Source organism: Hyla sarda, chromosome 4 (genome assembly GCF_029499605.1).
Source record: "Hyla sarda isolate aHylSar1 chromosome 4, aHylSar1.hap1, whole genome shotgun sequence".
NCBI lineage: Eukaryota > Metazoa > Chordata > Amphibia > Anura > Hylidae > Hyla > Hyla sarda.
In genome coordinates this window covers 385,494,404-385,500,723 of record NC_079192.1, presented here as the reverse complement: position 1 = coordinate 385,500,723, position 6,320 = coordinate 385,494,404, and the positions used below count along the sequence as shown (strand labels likewise).

The 6,320-nt window shown below is 41.5% G+C and overlaps 1 non-coding gene across 1 annotated transcript; it reads left to right on the top strand.

The window, feature by feature from the left end:
• The first annotated feature begins 3,627 nt into the window (after positions 1-3,627).
• LOC130268070 (U2 spliceosomal RNA) lies at positions 3,628-3,815 on the top strand. The gene has a single exon (XR_008843439.1). It is a non-coding gene; the product is annotated as a U2 spliceosomal RNA (small nuclear RNA).
• Positions 3,816-6,320: the final 2,505 nt, after the last annotated feature.

Here is a 6,320-nt window from a genome sequence, read left to right as displayed (position 1 = left end):
AAATGGGGAGTGTCAACCACCATATGAAGCGATGGCCGACATGCCCCCACCATGCCGCTCTATGGGAACCAGAGTGCTGCACTTGGATATCCCTGACTTACATGGACGGGGCAAGTCAGCCATCGCTTCATGTGGTGGTCAACATGTCCCATTCAGGAGCTGAGCCGGGGCTTCATACAGGAGATCGCTGAGAGTCTGACTGCTGGGACAGGGGATACGCTTTTTTATATCCCGGAGGTATCCTATATGGACTTATATTTACATGTAATTTTTTGATTTTAGAGGGAAATGCTCTGTAATGATAAAGTCAGAACCCGTGGGGTTAAACGGTACTGACAGCGCTCTTTGTTTTGTTTTGGTTTGGACTACGCATAGCTGTCTGGACTGGTCAGCTGACCTTGATGTGAGCTCCTAGTCTGGGCCTATATAAGCCGGAAATTTACTCCCAATCCTTGCCTGCTCTAGAGCTCTGTGTACTCCTAGCTAGCATTTATATTGTATCCGTTATATCTGGCATCTTGACCCTTTGGCTCTGCTCTCTGACTCTTCTCCTGGCTTTGTGAATTCCCTTATCTGTAAGTGATTCTATTCTGTGTGCCAACCTCCATCTGCATTATAGTTTATTATTTTGACTGGACTGCCCTCACTTATTGTAAGTAGGGACTGTCACCGTGGTAACGGACCTGCTACCTAGGGCGGGTACGTAAGTAGGCAGGGATAGGGGGAGTGGGCAAGAATGGTGTGCACTCTTTCCCTGCCCAGACCTGACAGATTAAAGCCAGCATGGCATAGCACATTAGGTTTTTATTACAATGCTCTGTTTAGAATAGTTCTATCATTGGTAGCTCCAGTTATGAATGATGTTTTGCCTCTCATTCCTAAATATTATTTTTAGTGACCGGCAATGAAACTTTTGCCAGTGAATGGGCAAATAGTCTGAATAGGGAAATCATCCATTGTCTTTTGTTGCAAATGTGATGTCAGTAACTGATCCAACACCAATTTCAGTGTCTGTGTAATGACAAGAAGCACTTTATTAAGAATTGATGGATTTTCATTCAGCAGTTTATTAAGAATAAATTGAATTTTATTCCATAAGTCTGCTTTTTCATCTGAGAAATCCATCAATTCTTAATAAACTCCTTTTTTTCTGAACATCATTATACCAGACCAGAAATAGGCTACGCTTCAGATCAGGTGCCGAGCGATGACATCACAACACGAGGCAGCGGGATGTTTGCTAATCAATATCTATATAACCATTTAAAGCTTTGAAAGGGCACACATGTCTGTGTATTACCACATTACAAAAAAATGGCTGCAACTTTCATTTAAAGGAGTTGTCCAGGAATAGAAAATCAAGCAACTTTTTTCTGATAACATCGCAACCCCTGTCCTTAGGTTGTATGTAGTATTACAACTTGACTATTCACTTCAATGGAACAATGGAACAGAGCTGCACTACCACACATAACCTGAGGACAGGGGGGTGCTGTTTATTTTATTTTATTTTTTTCAAATAATACAGCTCTGTTTTTCGAATACTCCTAGATAACCCCTTTAAAGGGGTACTCCCTGGGGGGAAAAAAATGTAACCAACTGGTGCCAGAAAGTTAAACTTATGTGTAAATTACTTCTATTTTACAATCTTAATCCTTCCAGTACTTATCAGCTGCTATATGCTCCACAGTGCTCTCTGCTGACACCTCTGTCCATTTTAGAAACTGTCCAGAACAGTGTAGGTTTGCTATGGGGATTTGCTCCTACGCTGGACAGTTCTAAAATGGACAGAGGTGTCAGCAGAGAGCACTGTGGTCAGACAGAAAGGAAATTCTAAAAGAAAATAACTTCCTCTGGAACATACAGCAGCTAATAAGTACTGGAAGGATTACGATTTTTAAATAGAAGTTATTTACAAATCTGTTAAACTTTCTGGCATCAGTTGATTTAAATAAAAATGTTTTTCAGTGGAGTACCCCTTTAAGGCTAGGAACACATGTTTTCTGCAGCAGAAAATGTGCTAAAGGCAAAAGTGGATCCAGCTGGAAGGAGGTAATAAGCACATGTTTACACTGCGTAAAATGTCCGGAATGCCTGCTCAAAAAACAGGGCGGACATTCCACACATTTTCACAATTAGACAGGCGCTAGGACCACTTGGAAATGTGCCATCTCATAGAATCCCATTAAAATCAATAGAACTCTGCTGCAGAAGAATGACTGTGCTGAATATTCTGGTGGAATTCTGCACGGACATTTTGCTGTGTGAACATACCCTAACACATTCCTTTATTTTTCCAGTTGGATTCACTTCTGCCTTTGACAAATTTTCTTCTGCAGAAAATCTGAAGCATATCTGCAATGTGTGTTCCTAGCTAAATAGGAATAACTGCACACAACAGATCAGTTTAATCTATCTATCGATCGGAATCTGCTTGGAAATGCAGGTCCTAATGTCGACGGGTCTTGTGTGGATAGAATATCCATCCAGAAATTTTCGGGCAGGACATTCCAGTAAACTTATGCTGCGTAAACATAGCCTCAGTCTGAGGGTCCCAACAAACTTGCATATTTTAATGTCCGTATTATGGCTGCTAGAGATGAGCGAACTTACAGTAAATTTGATTCGTAACGAACTTCTCGGCTCGGCAGTTGATGACTTTTCCTGCATAAATTAGTTCAGCTTTTAGGTGCTCCGGAGGGCTGGAAAAGGTGGATACAGTCCTAGGAGACTCTTTCCTAGGAATGTATCCACCTTTTCCAGCCCACCGGAGCACCTGAAGGTTCAACTAATTTACACAGGAAAAGTCATCAACTGCCGAGCCGAGAAGTTCGTGACGAATCGAATTTACTGTAAGTTCGCTCATCTCTAATGGCTGCAAGTCTCAGCTTGATCACGGAAAAATCTGATTCCCATTGACTTGTATTTAAAAAAAATAAGGATTTTAATGTAAATGTTTTTAATAATTTTTTTAGCTATATACAATAACGTAGTCTGCTATGACTCTTACAAAAAACACCAGTAGACTTAAAAGGGTTACTCCGCCCTTAGACATCTTATTCCCTATCCAAAGGATAGGGGATAAGATGTCTGATCGCTGGGGTCCCACTTCTGGGGACCCCAGTGATCTCCCTGCTGCACCCGACATCCCTTTAGAGCGTCGGGTGCAGCGCCGGAGGATTGTGACATCACAGCCATATCCCCTCAATGCAAGTCTATGGGAGGGGGCCTGATGGCACCGGATGGTGCATCGGATGTCTGGGGTGCCGCAGCCTAGATCGTGGGAGTCCCCAACGGCAGGACCCCCATGATCAGACATCGTAATCCCCTATCTTTTGGCTAGGGAATAAGATGTCTAGGGGTGGAGTACCCCTTTAAATATATTTAAAAAAAAACAACATGTGATAAAATCTTTATTAGTTACTCCAATACACTGAAAAAAATGTAAAACATTTACAGAATGATCAAAAATTGACCATACAAAGTAGTGTGAACAGAGGCAAAGAAACACAATTCAATATGGAAAACAGTTATATCAGTGCATACAGGCAAGCGACGGCCCACTCAATGTGTCCGCGGCGGCAGCGATGTCCCGCCTTAGCCGGTGATTGGCTGGATGGGCAGTCAATTGCGCTTGACCAAAAAAGTGCGCTGATTAGTATCTGTTCTTATCACTTTAATATCTGATACGTCCCCTATCTGGGGACCATATATTAAATGGATTTTTGAGAACGGGGGCCGATTTCGAAGCTTGCTTCCGTCGCCCTATGCATTTACCCCTATATGGCAGTATCTTTGGGCACAGTGAACCAAAAAAAAAAAAAGTGCGCCGAAGATGGTTAAGTAGCTGGGCCCAATAGAGGAGATCGCTGGAGGTTCCAGCAGTTGGACCCCCCCACGATCAGACGCTCATCCCCTATTCTGTGGATAGGGTATAAGTGTCTGACAAGTTCAGTTCCCCGGACTACCCCTTTAAGGGGATATATGTGTGTAACTAAATATTAATATTCTGTTACCTTTTAATTATGCTGATATTTTTGTTTACCATTACATAATGATGTTATTTCCTTTTTAATCACAGTGAAGGTAAACATGGTTATACGTAGCTGTGCGTTCGTTCAGTCCGGAAACCAAACAGTTAATACTTCCCGATGTGGAAACAGGTTGTCATTATCTGCTAATATCAGCACAGTAATCAAATCCAATTGGCGTTCACTCCCTGATAATAAGACAATACATCTAATTAAAGCTCAGCTTTTATTTAATTAAAGATAACATTTGTGATGGCCCCATTATTTTTCATTAATAAAAATGCTACACGGAGGGGAAACTATACAGCTCCCATATGCGATTGTCAATTGCAAATAACCCTGGGGATTAATAGACGCCAAAAGTTGGGTAAATCTGGTACGTATGAGATATTAAATATGTATAAATACCGTATGTCAGACTTTATACAGCCCATAGCCTTGTAGAGCAATTTTATAAGCGCGTATCAGCACGCACTAAATAAACCCTCCCTTCTCATAAAATCGAATGCTTTTTAAGTGTGTAGAAAATGTTATATTCACTCCGATGAGTCCACAACTCCCACTTGATACTCTTATGATCAGTTTGATATCATTTTACTGCTGGAAGGCGCTTTGTGCTTAATTCCTTTAATGGATTTCTCTAATTCTGGTTTTGTGTAACTCTTATTGTTAAGCTTGTCATTAAACTGACTATTAACGGTTAGGCTACGTTTCCACTTGGTTTTTTTTCTGGCAGTTTTTGGATATCTGCCACTGCAGTTTTTGAGCCAAAGTCAGAAGTGGATCCATAAGGGAGGAGAAGTGTAAGTCTTTCCTTTATATGTCCTATTCCTTTTGAATACACTTCTTGCTTTGGCTCAAAAACTGCAGTGGCAGTTTTTCAAAAACTGCCAGAAAAAAAACCAAGTGGAAACTTAGCCTTAAAGGGGTACTCCGCCCCTGGCATATTATCCCCTATCCAAAGGAAAGGGGATAAGATGTTAGATCGCCGCGGTCCCACCCCGCCATCATTACTGCACAGAGCAAGTTCGCTCTGTGCGTAATGACGGGCGATACAGGGGCCGGAGCAGCGTGACGTCATGGCTCCGCCCCTCATGACATCACGGCCCGTCCCCTTAATGCAAGTCTATGGAAGGGGGCGTGGCGACCACCACGCCTCCTCCCGTAGACTTGTATTGACGGGGACGGGCCGTGACGTCACGAGGGGCAGAGCCGTGACGTAACAATGCTCCGGCCCCTGTATTGCCCGTCATTACGTGCAGAGCGATCTCACTCTGCGCAGTAATGATAGCAGGGTGCTGCAGCGGGGATCCCCGGGGTCCCTAGCAGCGGGACCCCGGCGATCTGACATCTTATCCCCTATCCTTTGGATAGGGGATAAGATGTCTAGGGGTGGAGTACCCCTTTAATGGTTAGCAAAGCAACTGAATGGACTGATCATAGTCACCGTCCAATCAGCTTGATTGACTTTATGCCATAGTAAGTAGCATCTATGTTTGTAAAGCATAGGGGGCAAGTAATGATCTGATTATTTAATTATTATTATTATTTTGTTTTGTTTTAGTAAAGATCTTGAATTTTACCTGTGAATATAAACAAAAATGTTTTTATTTTTTGAATTTTTTTTATGTAAGTTAATTTTACTCATTGCAGCTGCATTGGCCGTGTAAGAATTGACAGTCTAAATGGCGTTTTATAACCACAATGTAGGCAGTAATGACCGCCTTTTGAAAGCATTTTCCATAAGTTGCAAGTGGAATGTAGCATTACATGCAAATGAACGGCTGTCGGCAGAATACACTGATACCCCAGGTCTGCAGGAGTTAGAATCATTACTAGACAATTTATAGAACTATAGGTCTTAATTTAAAATATAACTTTTAATTGATCTGCTTAATTCATATGCTTTAAAAAAAAATGAAGGTCCTTTACAAATAACAGTTTGTCACACTTATACCCTCAAGATGAAAGATATTCGCAAAACGGTCAAAATATGATATATACGTGGAAATAATAATGTCTCATGACTATTCCCATTTCACAAATAAAACATTCCTACATGTTTCTCTGAATTATATTGGGGTTCATCAGGGGAAAAAAGGGGGTTCAATTCTGGAAACCAATACAAGAAAATGAATGTCATGGCACTAATACTAATTTAGGAAGGCCAAATAACATGGTCTGTGATCAGACCACTCGCTCATTTGCCTGCATTTAAAAATAGATCAAATAGGACCAAAAACTGACCATAATACTGCGTGTGAACCCAGCTCAAGATTAAAAACATAG